At 38.0% G+C, this 20,465-nt stretch overlaps 1 long non-coding RNA gene and 1 pseudogene across 1 annotated transcript in view; one reads left to right on the top strand and one right to left on the bottom strand.

The window, feature by feature from the left end:
* The window catches only part of LOC139041229 (uncharacterized), a 45,882-nt gene extending 27,991 nt beyond the window's left edge, over nucleotides 1-17,891 (top strand). Inside the window, exon 3 of the long non-coding RNA XR_011496059.1 lies at nucleotides 14,972-17,891. This is a non-coding gene — a long non-coding RNA (uncharacterized lncRNA). The remainder of the gene's footprint in view (nucleotides 1-14,971) is intronic.
* LOC106847103 (DNA-directed RNA polymerase III subunit RPC10 pseudogene) lies at nucleotides 7,012-7,515 on the bottom strand (annotated as a pseudogene).
* Nucleotides 17,892-20,465: the final 2,574 nt, after the last annotated feature.

Genomic DNA, 20,465 nt, shown 5'->3' with positions numbered 1-20,465 from the left:
ATGAGAACAGGATCAGGGTATGTGATAGCCCCCAAAAGACCTTGAAATGACCCCGAAAATCATGAAGTCGGATGTTCCACGCTGGAGCCCAGCCCTTCTGACATCATGCCATCTAGCTCAGTCATCCTCTGGTTTTTCTATTTCTTTTCTCCCTCTGCTCTCAGCATTCCCCACTCCAAAATCCCTGTTCATTTCTGCCAAGAGCAGTTTAATTGTCTCATTTATTTTCTGGTTTTCTGAAACACCTACTCTCAGGGTCCAATCTCTACCACCAAGTGGCTTGTCAGTAACAATTTTTCCCTTTCCAAGAGAAGATTTATAGCAGTTGTACTTGATAAACAACATCTGGTAAATGATCTCTCCTTTGTCCTCGTTATCCTCATGTGTGAGTTGAGATGTCTAATTTTGGACAGGGATGGCATTTCCCTGTAGTCTGTCTGAAAATCTGTGCTTTCTCGGAAGAGGTGATGTCTCAGATCCTTGACTTGGCTTTCTGAGCAATGAAAGAGAGATCTGAGGGTGTGTAGGGCACTGCTTGCGCCTTCTCTCTCTCCCTCTTCTCCTTGCCTTGCCTGGGGCCATCCTCAGGGCCTGTTGCAGGGTGCGCGCTAAAGGCCCTGCTGGCCAGGTGTGTTCTGCCGTGTAGAAAGCCAGCTCCATTCCTAAAGTGTTTTCTAGGCTCTTCTTGTAAACCTCAGCTTGTTTTCTGCATGTTTCTTTCATTAAGGAAGCCTTTGGGGTTTTCTTTATGCCTTTTAGCAAACTGTATTCCATTCTTTTGGTATTTTGCATTTGGAATTATACCCTGAATTATGCAGCTTAACTGTTCTTCTTTTACTTTACTTCTCTGTAATTGCCAAGCTTTCTAATTTTATTTTCTTTTAAAAATACTTTTTAAAAATCCTCTTTTCTTAGCACTGAAAAAAGGGAAAGAAATGCTTAGGCATAAATCTCACAAAATATGTACAAGATTTATATGAGGATAACTACAAAGCTCTGATGAAAGAAAGCAAAGAACTAAATAAATGGAGAGAGATTCCACGTACATGGATAGAAAGACTCAGTAGGGTTAAGATATCAGTTCTTCCCCAATTGATCTACAGATTCAATGCAATCCCAATCGAAATTCCAGCAAGTTATTTTGCGGTTATCAACAAACTGATCCTAAAGTCTTAAGTTATATGGAAAAGCAGAGACCCAGAATAGCCAGCACAATATTGAACAAAGTTGGACTGACACTACCTGACTCAAGACTTACCATAAACTCCAGTAATCAAGACAGTGTTGTATTGGTAAAAGAATAGCCAAATAGATCAATGGAAGAGAATAAAAAGCACAGACATGGACCCACACAAAGATAGTCAACTGATCTTTGACAAAGGAACAAAGACAATTCAGTAGAGAAAGGATACTCTTTTCAACCAAAGGTGTTGGAATAACTGGATGTGAACACACAAATAAATAAATCTAGACACAGACTTTACATCATTCACAAAAGTTAACTCAAAATGGATCATAGACCTAAAAGTAAACTGCAAAATTATAAAGCTCACAGAAGATAACATAGGAGAAAATCCAGTTGACCTCATGCTTGACAAAGGCTTTTTAGATCAAAAAACACAGTGAAAGAAAAAATAAGTTGTACTTCATTAAAATTAAAAACTCCTGCTCTGCAAAAGACACTGTTAAACGAAAGACAAGCTACAGAATGGGGAAAAAGCATTTGCAAAACATCTATCTGAAACTGTATGGTATGCAAAGTACACAAACTCAACAAAAAGAAAACAAACAACCCAACATAAAAATAGGCAAAAGATCTGAACAGACACCTCACCAAAGAAGATATACTGATGGTAAATATGCATAAGAAAAGATGCTCAACATCATATGCCATTAGAGACTTGCAAATTAAAACAACGAGATACCACGACACACTTACAACACCAAATGCTGACAAGGATGTGGATCGACACAATCTCTCATTCTTTGCTGGTGGGAATGCAAAATGATACAGCCACTTAGGAAGATAGTTTGGCAGTTTCTCACAAAACTAAATATACTCTTACTATACTGTCTAGCAATGGTGTTCCTTGGTATTTATCCAGTTAGGTTGAAAACTGATGTCCACACAAAAACTACAGAAGGTACTATACAAAGAATGTACTCCAATGTAATCTATAGACTTTAGCTAATAATAGTGTATCAATATCGGTTCACCAGTGGTAACAAAAGCACCACACTAATGCAAGATGTTGATAGTAGGGGAAACTGTGTGCATGTGTCGGGCGCACAGGTGCAAGGGGACATATGGAAACCCTCTACTTTCTGATCAATTTTCCCATATACCTAAAATTGCTCTCTACTGGTTTGCTAGGGCTATTGTAATGGAGTATCACAAACTAGACGGCTTAAAACAGCAGAAATGTATTGTCTCACAGTCTGGAGGCCAGAGTCTGAAATGAAGGTGTTGGCAGAGCCATGCTCCCTCCAAGACTCTGGGGAGAGCCCTCCCTCGCTTCTTCCTAGCTTCCAGTGGCGGCTGGCAGTCCTTGGTGTTCTTAGCTAACAGCTGCGTCAGTCCAATCTCCCCCTCCATCATCACATGACCATTTTCCCATCATCTTCCCTCTGTGCGTTTTTGTGTCTGGGTCCAAATTTCCCCTTTTTCTAAGGCCACCAGTCATATTGGATTAGGACTCACCCTACTGCCCTCATCTTAACTTGATTATCTACAAAGACTCTATTTTCAAATAAGGTCACATTCACAGGTACTAAGGACTTCCATATATCTTTTTTGGGGGACACAATTCAGACCATAACATGCTCTAAAAAATAAAGAACGTTAATTTTTAAAAAACCTTCTTTCCTTCTATGGGTAGAAACAAGATAGGGAGAAATGTGAAGAAATAACTTTCCCAACTTTGGCTTAATTCTCTGGCATAGACTAGTAATTTATTATAGATTCTAAGGTTGATGGTATTAATAATATGATTTTATATCATTTTCAGTGTTCTATTGAAGTAGAGGGAGAATACTTAAGTCAAAAGTAAAAGGATCTCAGGGCTGGCCCCATGGCGCAGCAGTTAAGTTTGCACACTCCGCTTCAGTGGCCTGGGGTTTGCCAGTTTGGATCCTGGGCATGGACCAGTGCATGGCTGCGGCAGGTGTCCCACATATAAAATAGAGGAAGATGGGCACAGATGTCACCTCATGGCTAATCTTCCTCAGCAAAAAGAGCTGAGATGTTAGGTCAGGGCTAATCTTCCTCAGAAAAAAAAAAAAAAGCATCTCATTCTTCTTTTATATGACATATCTAAAACATGAAAAATACCTCCAAGTATAGGCTATGATGGAGATCAATGTCTAGAAAGGAGGAAATTAAGCTTGCAGAGTTTTAAAGACAATTCCTTATGTTTAACGGCATTAGGGCAAGAAGTCAGGATTGGGGGAAGAAAGGAATGCCATTTGTGAATGCATACATTATTATGTAGTAAACTGGCTAGTTAGCAACCTTGGTTGTAGTATGTACTAATGAGAACACGACCTCAGATTTCCTCAGCAGTCAGAAATGGCCCTCTGTTCCAAGTCGTGAGCTGTGATCTGGACCCCAGCCATCTCTCTGTCTTGTCAGATGAAGCAGTGTCTAGGACAATACAAAGCCTTCTGTGCCAGAGACAAGTGTTGCCCCTGCTCAGTATCCACTCTCCGCTCCTTCCTAACCAACCTAAACCCAGTTTGGTTTGAGACAATGTGCCCAGTTAAAAACAGTCATCTTCCTTAACGACCTTGTAGCTGGGGATTGCAGGAGACGGAATTCTGCTTGATTCATAGTTAGAATCCCTGGAAAAGGGTTGCCCTTCCAAACCAAAGAAAGGCTTTCAAGCATTTGGCCCTTTCCCTTCTTCCTTCCTGGATGTGGGTACAAGACCTGGAGGTTGAGCAGCCATCTCAGGAGAGTGAAACAGATAGAAGAAATGTGGGACTCTGAGGAAATCGTAGGGCTGCCACCTCCCCGCGTTCTCTTTTCCTCCTCCCCTCTTTTTCTTGCAGTTTTATTTGCTGAAGAAATAGGTCATTTGGCCTTTACGATTTGCCACAGTTTAGATTTTGCTAACGGAATCTCTATGATATGAACATGCTCTTCTCTCCCTGTTTCCTGTAAACTGGCAGCTCTAAGGGCCTGCTCTGATTCAAGTTAGATTCCTTGGGAGGGTGGGAGGATTAAGTTCACAGATACTGGTGTAATACTTCCCTTATGAGACACACAATATTTAGTTCTCTCTCTTCATGTGATGTTAGCAACCACTGATGATCACAAGGGTTCCAAATATATGATATTCTAATTTTATTATTCCTTCATTTATAAGCAATAATAAAGGGAAACTTTTTCTTATCAACTATCTGGTGTCTCTGAGGAACAGAAAAGATAATATAAATTCTTGATTTTTTCCTTTATTCTTCACTTTTCAAAATAATGGCATGATTTCCTAGTATCCTTAAAGGCAATCAAGGAAGAGGTTTTTAATTGGTCATTTGTTTGTTTTTATCTTAAGTAACTCCTGGACTTAAATATATGTGATGTGTTTAAATCTATAGTTGTTATTATTTTTAGTAACGCTCAAACTGTCCCGTCTTTGACCCCTGGCAATCTCTTCAAGTGGCTTCTGAGTCCATTTTACACAACTCAGTAGTCTTTGACAGCTTCCTTGCTGCCGGGTTGACAATATGCTACAGTCCCATCTTGTATATTTCCTGGAATCTGCCATTTCTCCAAGGAGCCCTGGTTCCTGTTAGTAGGAAATGGTATTTAAGGACCTCAGTCTGGTGTTCATGGTACTTAGTGGGTTGGTCATTGGTTCAGGCTTTTTAGTGGACAGAGCTAAGAAATGTGCATTTTAAAAAGATTAAATATTAAGTACATTATGAGTTCATGAACTTCTTTGATTTTACATATGACATTGGAATCTTGGTTCCTAACCACATTGACATAATTGTTTATTTGCTTTCTTTCTCTTTCTCCTCTCATCTATCTATATTAGTTTCAAAATAGCAATAGCAATATTATTACTAACAATGTGATTATATATTTTAGAATTCTTAGGATATATTTCTTTAGAAGTGCATCATCAAATTACTATGTTTTAAAGTCAATTAGAATAATTTTCTCTATGTTGTTATTACAGCAACTCAATATACAGTTAGATTTGTTTCATTCTGCTTTTGATTTTTAGGGACCATGTAATTTTGTTTCACAATTATGTAAAACATTTACATGTTTTCAAAAATAACTCTATAAAACAAGTTGTATTCAGAGATCTAGCTTTTGTTTTTCATCCTGTTCCTTTCTTCCCCTTAGAGATAATCATTCTATTTTAGTTTTTTTACTTATCCTTGTTTGATTTATTTTAATATAAACTGACAAATCTACATATTCATTGCTACCCAATCGTAGCACAATATATGCACTTTTTTCCACCTTGCTTTTAGCAGAGTATGGAGACATGTTCCACAGCAGACTATGGAGGCATGCCTCATTCCTTTTTTTTCCTTAGTTGGCTTAAACAACCAAAATTTATTTCTCACAGTTCTGGAGGCTGGGAAGTCCAAGATCAGGGTGCCAGCAGATTTGGCTCCTGGTGAGGGCTTTCTTCCTGGTTTGCAGTTCTTGCTGTGTCCTGTGGAATCTAAAAAACAAAACAAATGAACAAATAAAACAAAACAGAAACAGACTCAGATACAGAGAACAAACTGGTGGTTACCAGAGGGGAGAAAGGTGGGGGGTTAGTCAAAATAGGTGAAGGGGATTAAGAGGTACAAACTTCCAGTTATAAAATAAATAAGTCACAGGGATGTCATACACACCATAGGAAATATAGTCAACAATATTGTAATAACTTTGTATGGTGATAGATGGTTACTAGACTTATTGTGGTGATCATTTCATAATGTATATAAACATCAGATCACTATGTTATCCACCTGAAACTAACATAATATAGTATGTCAACTATACTTCAATAAAAAAATAAAATAAAAAAAGAAGAGAATGCATGCTCTCTCTCTCCCTCTCATTCCTTTTTAAACTGCAAGGTACTCAATCATGTGGATATATCATTCACAATCAGTTTATTCAACCAGTTTCCTGCTGATGGACAATTGGGTTATTTTCATTCTTATTACAAAGAGTGCTGCAATGAGTACTCTTGTGCATACTTCTTTTCATTTTGCTATCTTTGAGATATATTAGTAGAAACAGGATTGCTTTATCAAAGGGTAAGTGCATATGTAATTTTGCTACATATTACAAAATCTCCTTCCATTGGGGATTTGTATATTGATTTTATCCAGCAAACTTGTTAAATTCTCTTATTAATTAAAATAACTTATTGGTGGCTTCTTTTAAATTTTCTACTTATACAATCATATCATCAGCAAATAATGACAGTTTTACTTCTCTATGTATATGTTTATGTCTTTTCTTTTTCTTACCTTATTGCTTGTTCTAGCACATCCAGTGAAATGTTGAATGGAACTGTTGAAGCCAACTACTTTTGTTCTTTTTTATTTATTTATTTTTAGACTTTTCATTTTAATCAAATATTCAGAAGAAATTTTGATTAAATAAGTTTGCATTTAACAGTTAAATATTTAGCAATATCTAGTGAACTAAATTAATGTTTTCCTTTATTAGTTGTGCAAAGAGTGTAGCTATTTAAGAGTGTTGGTTGGATGATGAATGTTGATAAATAGAAAGGATGAATGAACAGGACCTTCAGCAAAGTGCACTCAGTTAGGGACATCCTCCCCACACACGAAATCTCTGGGACAGTAATGAGTTCAACCCTGCTTGGCAGACGGACTGCATTTCCTGACACCCTGGTTGGCTTCCCTGAAAAGGTTAGCTTTCCGCCACACCAGCAAAGACCCTCAGGACACACAGTTCACACTCCTGGATGGGAATCCTCCCCGGGGACAGGTGAGCAGACACTGCTGCAGCAGGACCAGCCCAGCCTAGTCCCTCCAGCGGTGTCCACACTGAGCACTGCAGCACTTGTAGAAGGTGGTCACCGGCTGGTCAGCAGAGCGGGTCTGGAGCTGCCTGAAATAGGCTGGAGGATGTTCGCATTTGGGACACGGCTCTACAGTAGAGTCGACGTTCTCCCAGCCAGCTGCTCCACCAAGTACATCATGCACTTCTTTCAGCTTTGGGTACTTCCGATTTGTTACCTTGCAGGTGATGTTGTGCACGTAGGAGGAGACGTTGCAGGTGAAGCGGTGGCAGCGCTGGCCCTCCTCCACGATGAACCTGTTCCCCCACCCCGGGCAGAAGAGCAGCGTGCCTGCGGCCGCCTTAGATCCCGGCAGCCGCGCGCCCCTCCCCCCCCCCCCAACCCCCACGCGGGCCCGCCCCGAGCTCGGATTCGCTACCTTTGTTCTTAATCTTAAAGGCAATGCTTTCAACGTTTTGCCGTTAGGTATGATGTTTGTTATAGGTTTTTTTAAAATGCTCTTCATTAGGTTATGGAAGTTCCCTCCTCATTATAATTTGCAAAGAGATTTTAACATGATTAGAAATGAAATTCTATCGAATGTTTTTTCTGCATCTATTGAGATAATCATATGGTTTTTAATCTCTTAATTTATTATTCTGATGAATTTCATAAATCAGTTTTCTAACATTAAACTAACCTTTTATTCTCAGGATTAGGTCTTCTTGGTCGTGGTGCATTCATCTATTTATATATTGCTGCATTTCATTTGTTCTGTTGAGGATTTTTACATTTACACTCACAAGTGAGATTGACCTACATTTTATTTTCTCATATTGTTCTTATCAGGTTTTTGGTACCAAAGTCATGTCAACCTCACAAACTGAATTGGGGATTTTTTCCCCTCTTTTTATATTATCTGGCAGTTATAGTAATTATTTCTTCCTGAAAGTTTGTTAAAACTCGTGGTGAAGACAACTGGGACTGATGTTTTCTTTGAGAGAATATTTTTAAACTACCAATTCAGTAGCCTTAATCATTTTAGGACTGTTCATCTTTTCAGTTTCTTCTTGATAAACTGTATTTTAAAGGAATTTGTCCAGTCCATTAATTTTTAAAATGTATTGGCATAAAGGTGTTAATCATATTTTCTTATCTATTCTATTCACCAGCATGTATTTCCTTTTTCTTTTCCAGTGTAATTCACTGGGGCCTTCATTCTCTCTTTTTCTTAATAAATCCCAACAAAGGTTTTCTATTCATTTAACCTTTTCAAAGAACTAACTTTTGATTTTATTGATCCTTTCTAAGGCAAGTTTGTTTTCTGTATCAATACCATCTGCTTTCTCATTCTTTTCTTCCACTTTCTCTGGATTAGTGCTGCTGTGTTCTTGAAGTTAAGTTGGGTGCTTACCTCATTATTTTAGAGACTTTTTCTTTCTTCTAATGTTAATGCCTAAGCTAATAGAGTACTGTTTTGGTTGTCCCACAAGTTTTATATGTAATATTTTTATTATTTTTTATGTCTAAATATTTTTCCATTTTCATTACAATGAGTGGTTTAAAAGTCTATTTTTAATGTCTAAATAGATGATTTTCTCCAGGTTTTTGTTGTTGCTTGTTGTTATAAATGTTCTGTAGCATAATGGCACTATGGCCCAATCCTTCTAAATTTGATAAGGGTAGCTTTATAACCTAGAAGATGTCCATTTTCATAGGCATTCCATATGTGCTTGAAAAGGATGTATTTTCTTTAATTTTAAGGTGTAATGTTATATATTGTCTATACACTTATTAATATTCGGTTTGCTTATCAATTATAGTTTGTCAACTACAATTGTCTACAAAGAGATATATTAAAATCTCCCACTATTAAGATGAATTTTTATATTTCTTCTTTAAGATAAGTCAATCTTTGATTTATATATTTTGAAATTAAATATTAATTTCCTACAAATTCATTCTTATACATTGAACCCTTTCATCATTATCTTTATCTCTAATAAATCTCTAGCAAAATTTATTTTCTTTAAAGTCTGTTTGTTGGCTTTTGTGGGGTTACTGTTCACCTGGTACATGTTTTTCCATTCATTGGCTTTCGAGCATTTAAGATCTTTCATTTTAGGTATACCTCTTGAAATCACCATGTGCATAGAATTCTTTTAACTCAGTCTCACACTCTGCTTCGAACTGCAGGGTTCAGTCATTTGCATTTGTTATAGTTGCTGGTATACTGGATTAGAATTCATTACTATAGTCTTCTTATATGCTTTTAATTGTCCACTTTTTTCTATTTATATTTTCCTCCACCTTTTTTGCCTTCTTTTGGGATGATTGAGGGTTTCTATCCCCTCAGTAAAGTTTTTCTGTCTACCTTGTTTGGAAATTATATTTTCATTCTTTTTATCGAACTCCACTGCATGGCTGTATCATAGTTCATTCAACCAGTCACCTACTGGTGAACATATTGGTTGTTTCCATTCTTTGCTATTATACATGGTATTGCAATAAATAGTGTTTTACCATTTCTATTTTTTAGAATGTTTTCTAGTCTTATGATAGCTTCCTTATATCTTCAAATACATGAAATAACTTATGAAAACTAAAATTAAACAGCATCCTTAACCTCCTCTTGAATAACACAAGGACTTTTAAAAACTCGAATAATGACCAACACCTTTCCAACTTACATTTTATGTTGTCCAGAATTTTAATACTATGTTGTTTTTGACCTAAAAATCAAATATTATCAATGTTATTTTGTGTTATTAATGTTCATTGAATTTACCTACATATTCATCAATTTCTTTGCTTACTAATTTTTCTTGTATAACAGGTCTTCCATTTGCTGTCATTTTGGAAGTCACCAGGTTCCTTGGATCTGAAAATTGCTGTCCTTCCATAATTCTGGAAAAGTTTTCATGCATAATTTCTTAAAATATGGCCTATTCTTCCTATCTCATGCAGATGCTTTGTTAAGATGTATGTTATAGCCTATCATTCTAGCTTCTCTCTTTCCCATCTCCTCTTCCATGTTTGTTTCCCTTTGTCTCTCTAAGTTGCGTAATGGAAAATTTTAAAAAAATTTTTATTTTTGTTTTATTGAGGTCATAATAGTTTATAACATTGTGAAATTTCAGTTGTATATTATTATTTGTGGGTCATCATATAAATGTGCCCTCTCACCCCTTGTGCCCACTGCCCAACCTCCTTCCCCTCTGGTAACCACTAAACTGTTCTGTCTCTTTAGTTTATCTTCCACATATGAGTGAAATCATGCAATGTTTGTCATTCTCTGTCTGGCTTATTTCGCTTAAAATAATACCCTCAAGGTCCACCCATGTTGTTGCAAATGGGACCGTTTTTTCTTTTTTATGGCTGAGTAATATTCCGTTGTATAAATATATATATATATATATATATATATATATATATATATGTATATACACACACACACACATATATATATATACACCACATATTCTTTATCCAATCATCAGTTGATAGGCACTTGGATTGCTTCCACTTCTTGGCTATAGTGAATAATGCTGCAGTGAACATAGAGGTGCATAGGTCTCTTTGAATTGTTGATTTCAAGCTCTTTGGATAAATACCCAGTAGTGGGATATCTGGGTCATATGGTATTTCTATTTTTATTTTTTGAGAAATCTCCATACTGTTTTCCATAGTGGCTGTACCAGTTTGTAATCCAACCAGCAGTGTATGAGACTTGCCATTCACATCTTCTCCAATATTTGTTAATTTGTGTCTTGGTGATAACAGTCATTCTAACAGGTGTAAAGTGTTATCTTAGTGTAGTTTTTATTTGCATTTCCCTTATGATTAGTGATGTTGAACATTTTTTCATTTGCCTATTGGCCATCTGTATATCTTCTTTGGAAAAATGTCTGTTCATATCCTCTGCCCATTTTTTTATTGGGTTGTTTGTTTTTTTGTTGTTGAGTTGTGTGAGTTCTTTATATATTTTGCAGATTAACCCCTTGTCGGATATATGATTTGTAAATATTTCCTCCCAGTTGTTGGCTTGTCTTTTCATTGTGTTCCTGGTTTCCTTTGCCTTGCAGAAGCTCTTTAGTCTAATGAAGTCCCACTTGTTTATTTTTTCTTTTTTTTCCCTGGCCCGAGTAGACATGGTGTTTGACATCATCCTTCTAAGACTGATGTCAAAGAGTGTACTGCCTATATTTTCTTCTGGGAGTTTTATGGTTCAGATCTTAACTTCAAGTCTTTAATCCATTTTGAGGTAATTTTTTTGTATGGTGAAAGATAATGGTCTGCTTTCCTTCTTTTGCATGTGGCTGTCCAGTTTTCCCAACACCATTTATTGAAGGGACTTTCCTTTCTCCACTGTATGTTCTTAGCTCCTTTGTTAAATATTAGCTGTCTGTAAATGTGTGGTTTTATTTCTGGACTTTCAATTCTGTTCCACTGATTTGTGTGTCTGTTTCTGTACCAGTACCATGCTGTTTTGATTATTATAGCTTTGTAGTATATTTTGAAGTCAGGGATTGTGATGCCTCTAGCTTTGTTCTTTTTTCTCAGGATTCCTTTGGCCATTTGGGGTCTTTGGTTGCCCCATATGAATTTTAGGATTCTTTGTTGTATTTCCGTGAAGGATGTCATTGGGATTCTGATTGGGATTGCATTGAATCTGTAGATTGCTTTGAGTAGTATGAACATTTTAACTATGCTTATTCTTCCAATCCATGTGTGTGGAATATATTTCCATTTCTGTATGTGGTCCTTGATTTCTTTCAATAATGTCTTATAGTTTTCATTGTATAGGTCTTTCACCTCCTTGGTTAAATTTATTCCTAGATATTTTATTCTTTTTGTTGCAATTGTAAATGGGATTGTATTCTTGAGTTCTCTTTCTGTTAGTTTATTATTAGAGTATAGAAATGCAATTGATTTTTGTAAGATGATTTTGTACCCTGCAATTTTGCTGTAGTTGTTGATTATTTCTGATAGTTTTCTGATGGATTCTTTACAGTTTTCTACGTATAAAACCATGTCATCTGCAAACAGCATAGAAAATATTTTTGACCTATCTTCCTGTTCACTTTCTCTTTAGCCATATCTAATCTACTGGTTAATTCACCCACTGAGTTTTCACTTCACTTATTGCTTTTTAATTTTAATTGTTCTTTTTTTTTTAAAAAAATTCAGAGTTATTTTGTGTGATCCATTGTTCCTTGCTCATATTTTCAAGTTCTCTTGGAGGATTTGTTTTTTCTGTCTGTTCTTTCTGCTGGTCCTCATGCATAGTATCTTATTCCCTTGTGGGTTTTGTGTTTCGTGCTATGAGAAGCTTATTTCCTTGGACCATTTTTTTCTGGAAATTCTTTGACTCCTGGGCTTTGAGTTCATTCAAAGAACATTTATATTTGCTTTTCACAGTAGCTGAAGGTGCTACCAACCTGGAGGAAACAGGAGGGACCACTTTAAACAAAATTATCTACTTGTAGTTTTTGGAGGCTTCAGAGATTTTTGAATTTAGCCTGAAAACTTGTATTCTATCTTATTTATAGTTATTTATTCTTATAGGAATGTTTTTTCCTTTCACCAGCACTAAGTCTAGACAGATAAGTTTCCTTGCTTTACTATGCATAATAGGGTTTATTACTGTTTCACCCTAACGCTTAAAATTGTAGTCTTTTGGGGTCCCAGTCTTATGCAGGTATTTTGCATCAGATTCCTTACTAAACGTGGCCCCTAGGGTTTTCATCTGGCCTTTCTCTCCTCTGTACTCATCAGAGTAGAAGCTCAAGTATTCCAGCTTTCAGCAGAAACCTTCAGATTGAAAGCTACCTTTGCACTTCCTTAATTCCTAAGGTTCATGATTTTGATTGTTTTGAGTCTCGGTGGATTTATTACTTTGCTGCCATCCAACAATGCATTTAAAAGGAAAAACTTAATATTTACTCAACAATGCAGTCATTTCAATCAGAAGGGTTGGATAGGGAGCCCAAACTGCCTTACTGCTAGAAACAGAAGTTTAGTTTTGGGTTTTGACAAAAACTCTTTGTTGAGTCAATGACTCAACACAAACAACTCTATCATGGCCCGTAGAAAACTATTCATGCTCCACTCTCCTCCAACCAAAACAATAAACTACCAATTTATAATCAATTACTAATAGTGACATTTCTGGCATGTTGCCTGCCACAAGTGAAGGATATATTTTTTTAAGTGCTTATCTTGAGGAAAGAGTGGGTTGCTCTTGCATGAAGGTTAAGATAACCTGACCCAACTCCTCCAGCTCAGTGATGAACTTTTCGGGACCATTTCAAAATGTTCCAAAGAGAATAATATCCTGGTTTATAATGAGTTCTCAAAGCAACACCTTACTGCCAAGAATAGCTCAGAGCATTTTGAGTCCTACAGTTACGCACTCTCCTGAGACTCAGTTCTGTAGCCATTCACAACCTGAAGAGCATAATTTATTCATCCCCCTAATGTTATGAAAACCAAAGTGGATGGAGCTCATTTGAAATGCAGATGTTACTGCACTCTAATTACAATTTTCCCCTGAAATTTTTTCTGTGAAGCACAAGCCCTCAAATGGAGATTAGAATTATCTGGGCTACAGTAGCAATGAAATATTTTGGCTCAAGAATGAAGTGTTTTAAAATTCACGCAAAAGAAAGGAGGAAACAGGCCAGGAGCAAACTTGGCTAACATCCAATTTTTTCTTCCCTTTGATAAGTATCTTGCTTCAGACTCTATGAAGGTGTGTTGCTTACCACCACAGGTAGAGGAGGGAGAGGAAATATATTCATTATCCTATGGACAGTATCTCATTCAAGAGAGCAAAAGAAGCTGGTGAATATTTCAGAAGGATTCTCAGAGGCACAAAACCAGCTAGGATTTATGGAAAATGGCATTTGCTTTAGTGACAATGCTGATTCTGCTTTTTGGGAAACATGGTCCATTTAAATGAGATACTAAAGATGTGATTGCATCCCATCTCACCTTCCGCACTCATATCCACATACAAACTACATCGCACATTGTATACTCGTCAGAGATCGTATCTGAGCCACACACAGACACATGAAACAGAAACAAAAACAAAAAACACCAACTGTTAGAATTATCTTTAGGAGGCCATGATAGCACCACTTTTCCCGGGAACCTTCTATAGTGGTGGCTTAAAGTTTGGTTTCAACTACGAGCTGTGACACCGTGGACAAAATATTTAATTTTTCTGCTTGTCAGTTCACTCCTCTACATAATGGACATAATGACACATCATGTAATGTCATAAAGTTGAATGTGTGTGAAAATAAAGCCTATAAAACTGTTGATTGAGATTATCATCAGACATAAAGCATATGTATATACATGAATAGCAGAAGTCCATGCCCAAAATGAATAGACCCAAAGCATACTTCTCCTCCGTTTTTTACTCGTGATGCTGCTTCAAGTCCTTTTGTAAGTTTCAGTATCCATTTTCTGTCATGACAAAGAGTGGGAGGACAGCAGCATAAATGTCTTTGCTTTGTTAGAGTAATGAATCCTGGGAAGGACTATGGCCTTTAAGGCAGGGGACAGGTCCCCAAACTAGAAACTCATTTAGATTCAGATGGTCCTCTCCTGTAGGGGTTCCTCTAATTCAAACAGAGTAATTGGAGGGTGGGGTATTGGTTAGCAAGGATGAGGATGGGGAAAAGTTGCCACTGGGGAAACCTTATGACCAACTTTGCCCTAGAAAAGCCTAACTGACCTGTTTAAGCCCTGTGCCCCCTCTGAGAGTCAGGGGACCCCTACTTTTATGCCTCCATGGCTGATACATATGATCCCAGAACCTATTGACAGATAATTGGACCTTGGTGGGTGCCTTTCCAAAAGCCAGCTAATTTATAAGGTAGCCTGTGATATATGAGGTCAGGTGCATCGGACAACTTGATCCACTTTGGATGATGGTGACTAACTGAATCAATCATATCCTCCCTCAGGGCTTCTGAACATGAGACAGACACAAGAAGACTCCACTGACAGGCAGAAACAGGGGCAGTAGGAACAATGACCAAGAAGAGGTGATTTACAACTTGGAGGACAGAAGAAGGGAAAAATGGAAGGCTGTGCTGTCCCCAGGGCTGCTGGCAGATTGCGAAAGCCATTGCTGATCTGGAATGTTCATCAATCTCAAACATTTAAAATTACTTTTATTCCCCAAAGTCCCAGTTTTCCTAATAACTTTGTTACTATGCTCTGAAAATTAGAAATTTTGAGAATGTAGGATGTATGACATTAAAATGTGAATTACTGAGATTTACAGCATAACAGCTTATCAACCTTTGAAGATATTGTTATTTAGTATCTTCTTGTCTGAAAAATTTAAGCTGGAAAGTCACTAGAATAACTGTTTAGAAAAGAAAAACTACATGGCTTCTTATATTTTAGGTATGTGCATTTAGAATTGTGTACATATTGATCATCATGTCTGTGTACCTCACCAAAGAAGATATACAGGTGGTAAGTAAGCATATGAAAAGATTCTCAACATCATTTGCCATTAGGGTACTGCAAATTAAAACAACAATGAGATACCACTACACATCTGTTAGAATTGCTAAAAATTCAGAAAACTGACAGTACTAAATTCTGTACTAAATTCATGGAGGAACAGGAACTCTCATTCATTGCTGGTAAGAATGAAAATGGTACAGTCACTTTGGGAGACAGTTTGGTAGTTTCTTATAAAGCTAAACCTAATTTTACCATACAATCCAGCAATCTCAGTCCCAATTTACCCTAGTGAGCTGAAAACTCATGTCCACGCAAAAACCTGTACATGAACGTTTATAGCATCTTTATTCATAATCACTAAAAACTGGATGTGACCAAGATGTCCTTCAAGATGAATGTATAAACAAACTGTGTTACATCCAGACAATGGAATATTATTCAAAGATAAAAAGAAATGAGCTATCAAGCTATGAAAAGACATGGAGGAATGTAAATGCATATTGCTAAGGGAAAGAAGTCAGTCTGAAAAGGCTAGTGACTATATGATTCGAACTATGTGACATTCTGGAAAAGGCAAAACTATGGAGCTGGTAAAAAGATTGGTGCTTGCAGGAGCTTAAGGTAGGGAGAGATGAATAGGTGGAGCACTGGATTTTTAGGGAAGTGAAACTGTTGTGTATGATACTATAATGGTGAATACATGACACACCTTTGTCAAAACTTGTAGAACTTTATAGCATAATGAACCTTATTGTATGCAAATTTAAAAAAATCATTTAATAGGTTGGGGGATCCCATGAAAGAAGGCAGACTGTGACAAGAGAATCTAACTGTATTGCAAATGTATGAAACAAAGGCACTTAAGGGAGGTGGGGAAAAGGTGCTGACTTGGGTAACTTTGGAAATGAATGGGGTCTATAAGCTAAAGCAAAAGGAACTGCACATAAACACTGCACTCTAGTTGAAAAAGATGTTTCCCATGGCGGGCAGGTTAACATTCCTGATACCAGTGTACACATACTCTAGAATTGAACAGTTAAGTAAACGGATGGTAGTTGGTGGGAGCTAGGTTTCTCATTGTCCAAGTGGAAATTTACAGATCAGCAAGGGGAGCAGGATCTGTGTGGTAATGGCTTAGAGTTGGAGATATGACAAGAACTCATGTTTAACTTAGTATAAATACAGATAGTCATATATATCCATATGCATGTACATATTTCTATATTTCTATATGTGTCTATATATGTGTATGTATATATATATATATATATGTATATACAGTTAGTATACAGATATATATTTTACTTTCTTTGTCTGCTGAGAGGGCCTAGAAGCAATGACATCCCACTATCAATGAGTGCACTTAGTACCAAAATCTTGGGTTCCGATCAAAGGAACGAAGGTGCTTTGGAGAAATGGCTGATTCGAAGGCTGGGGCAGGAAATATACAAGACAAGCCCGGAGAATCTTGTAGTGCCAGAAAATAAGGAAGTTCTCAAAACAACAAGAACAACAGCAATATGTCGATATCAATAAATGGGGAATAAATTGATAAGTGGAGAAGAAAGAATAAATCTCCCATTGCAGAACAATTCCAAATAAATTATGTAGCTACTCCACCCTAAAGCAAGGGCTGCCCATAGTGATGTCCTTCCAAACACGACAGTGTTGAAAGGGCGAAAGAAGAGTAACTTCACCGTGGAGAAATCTGACAATTACTTCCTAAACTGGGTGATTAAGCTCAACATCAACAGTGATAAGCCACGTTGCTAGCATGAATCCTTGATACAATATGATGAGAAGGGCACTCTACTCCTGTGGTCTTCCTCCCAAGAACTATAACCTCAGTCTAATAATGAGAAAAACATCAGACAAATTTCAGTAGGTGGGCATCCTACAATATATCTGGCCAGACCTAAACACTGTCCAGGTCATCAGAACAAAGTCTGAGAGACCGTCACAGCCACGAGGAGCCTAAGGAGATTTGATAACTAGATGTGATGTGGTATACTGGATGGAATGCTTGAACAGAAAAAGGACGTGAGGTAAAAACTAAGGAAATCTGAATAAATTATGGATAATAGATCAATATTGGCTAGTTAATCGTGACAAACGCACCACACTAGTGGAAGATGTTAGTAGTGGGGAAACAGAGGGGAGGGGACTATTTTACCCGCTGTAAGCAATTTAGCTGATTTTGATGCAAATGACTGTTGGCCACAGACATTAAAATGAATTTTTTCCAGTGGAAGTACAATTGATGTCCTCCCCACCATGAAAGAAGCCAGTATTGCATATTAAGCAAATCCATGTTAATATTCTTTATTGCCTCTATATGTGTCTGCTTGGAGATTCCCCTTTTAATCAGTTGTAACCTCTTACTGTTTCTCAGATTAAATAGTGAGCAAAATAAACTCCTTGACTTGTGTTCATTTTATATTGGTTTGAGAGTCGTAATAGTACACTTAAAAACTTTATCCTTTAACAGTTCTATAATATAGTATACTATACTAAACAATTGGTTTAATATAACTGAAACATAAAGTTTCTTCGTGACAGTCTTTATATGCTAAGCTACAGAGCTTGGATGTCATTATGAAGGTGATAAGAAATCATTTTTAAAAAGTTTCAATCCAGGCAGTGTCAGGGACAGATTTATGTGTCAGCTTCACAGAGATGAACCTGAAAGCCCAGGCTGGAAGCAGGACAACCTCTTAAGAGACTACTGTCAATGTCCAGGCAAGAGATGACAAGGGCTGAATTTGAGCAATTTTTTGTAAAAGGTGCAGAACGTTTAGCAGTATTCGATAACTGGTAAGATGTGCAGAGTGAGGAAGAGAGAAAAGGCCCCAGTGAACATCAGGTTTCTGACTTTAGTGAGCAGGTAGAATTGACATTAGACATGTAGAAGGAGTGATGTCTTGGCGTGGGTTAGGTGATGGGTTCCATTTTAGACGGCCTTCATTTGAGATGGTTTGGGGCTTCCAGGTGGAGAGGTCCAGAAGGCAGCTGTGTATGATGGTGTAAAGTTTGAGGGAGAGGTCAGAGCGAGATTCAAACTTAGGAGCTGAGGGGTGAGATCAAAAGAATGGGCAAAATTACCCAGGGAGAATTAAGATGGTGGGCCACATCACCTCCCTCTAAACACTAATGTTTAACAGGCAAGTGGAGAAAGAGAAAACCAAGAAAATCAAGAAGGGGCAGTTGGAGAAGTAGAGGAGCGAATTTCCAAAGAATAGAGGGGACAGTGGAGTCAAATGCTGCAGAAAAGGAAAGCAATTCAGAGAGTAAATACATCTACACACACCCACTGAACTGGACGATGTGTTGCCCATTGAGGGACAGGAGATGTGAATGGAAGGTGAGGATTTGGAGGAGCAAGTGGGTAAATCTTTGGAGAAATTTTAGTTGTAGAGGAAGGACCCAGTGAAGATGTGGCTGATGATGCAAGCAGGGGAGAATTTATGGATGGAGAACCCACTGAAGGTAGGCAAAAGGGAATTCAGAACTCAAGGGAAGGGTCTTGGGCAAGAGGAAGGACCCCTTTGCTCTGACCTGGAGAGAAGGAGGGGCAGGGATGAACACAGCTTGGCCACCAGGAGGTGGGAGCAAGGATGAAATTTTGATGTAATGGCCTCAACTTCCTGGATGAAGCCAGGGACAAGTTAGAAGCAGAGGGTGGGTGAGGAAGGGAAGAGCTTCCAGGGAGCTTAAGGAGAGGAGCCAGTTGGTGCTGTCACTGGAGGGAGAGAAGGAGGATGACCTTATTGAGTATGCACTGTGTGATGGAACTGGGCTGCATGTTCCCCAGATACTTTGCAGCAGAGCCCACCCATGTAGCAGAGGGGCACAGATGACACACAATGGGATTCATTGCCCAGGTTTGAGGTTTATTTGGGCAGGGGCAGCCTGAAACCTTCATGGCCAGAAGGAACTGGAATTTAGAGAGAGACTGGAAGGGAAAGGTAGACTGTGGCTCCCACAGGGGCTCAGGGGAGAAGATTTGAAGTGTCTGTGCCCCATGATAAGGATTTCAGAGTAGGTGAGCCTCCCTCAGAATGTGGGTTTATTTCATGAAAGAATAGAAAGGGCATTAGACAGGGTCAGGAGGTCAGGGGGCTGCTTCTACTAATCTGTGTAGCTTCGGGAAGAGCATTTAAGCTCTACCTCAGTTGTGTCATCTGTCTAATGAGAGTGCTGAGCTGGATGGCTCCCAAGGTTTCCTCCAGCAAGTAACCTAGTGTTTGTGTCCAGTGGAGTATATAGTGATATTGCCAATATCTGAGGTCGTTTTCACCCACTTTCTTCTTAGAAAGCTACCATGCTTCAACAGTCCTTGGTCTTTCCAATGAGTTTTATCCTCTAGGCATCCATCCATCCAGTCCTATCTCTGGCCTGGCTTTAATACCAAACAGTTGTTCATCTGACAGGTTCCATCGACGCTTCCAATACCATGTCGTCTGTGTGGGCAGTGGTTCCTACCACAATGGCTCCATGTCTGCAGAGGCTGGCTGGGGTCAGCCTGTTAGATGACCTCCTGCAGTGCGATCAACTTTGTTTCGATCAGTAAACATATTAACTCCTATTGACCTCATCTGCTATTTTTCTTCCCCTTAAACATTTTTTTAACTTAAAAAAATTGTGGCTAAATATACATAACATGAAATTTACCATCTTAACCATTTTCAAGTGTACAGTTCAGTGACATGAAGTACATTCACATTGTTGTGCAACCATCACCACCATCCATCTTCAGAACTCATTTCATCTTCCTGAATTGAAACTCTGTCCCTATCAAACAATAACTCCCCATTCTCTCGCCCCTAGGCCCCTGGCAACCACCATTCTACTTTTTATCTCTGTGATTTTGACTGCTTCATATAAGTGGAATCATACAGTATTTGTCTTTTTGTGTTGGGTTTATTTCACTCAGCATAATATCCTCAAGGTTTATCCATGTTGTGGCATGTGTCAGAATTT

Source organism: Equus asinus, chromosome 2 (assembly GCF_041296235.1).
Source record: "Equus asinus isolate D_3611 breed Donkey chromosome 2, EquAss-T2T_v2, whole genome shotgun sequence".
Classification (NCBI taxonomy): Eukaryota; Metazoa; Chordata; class Mammalia; order Perissodactyla; family Equidae; genus Equus; species Equus asinus.
This window is presented reverse-complemented; position numbering and strand designations above follow the sequence as displayed.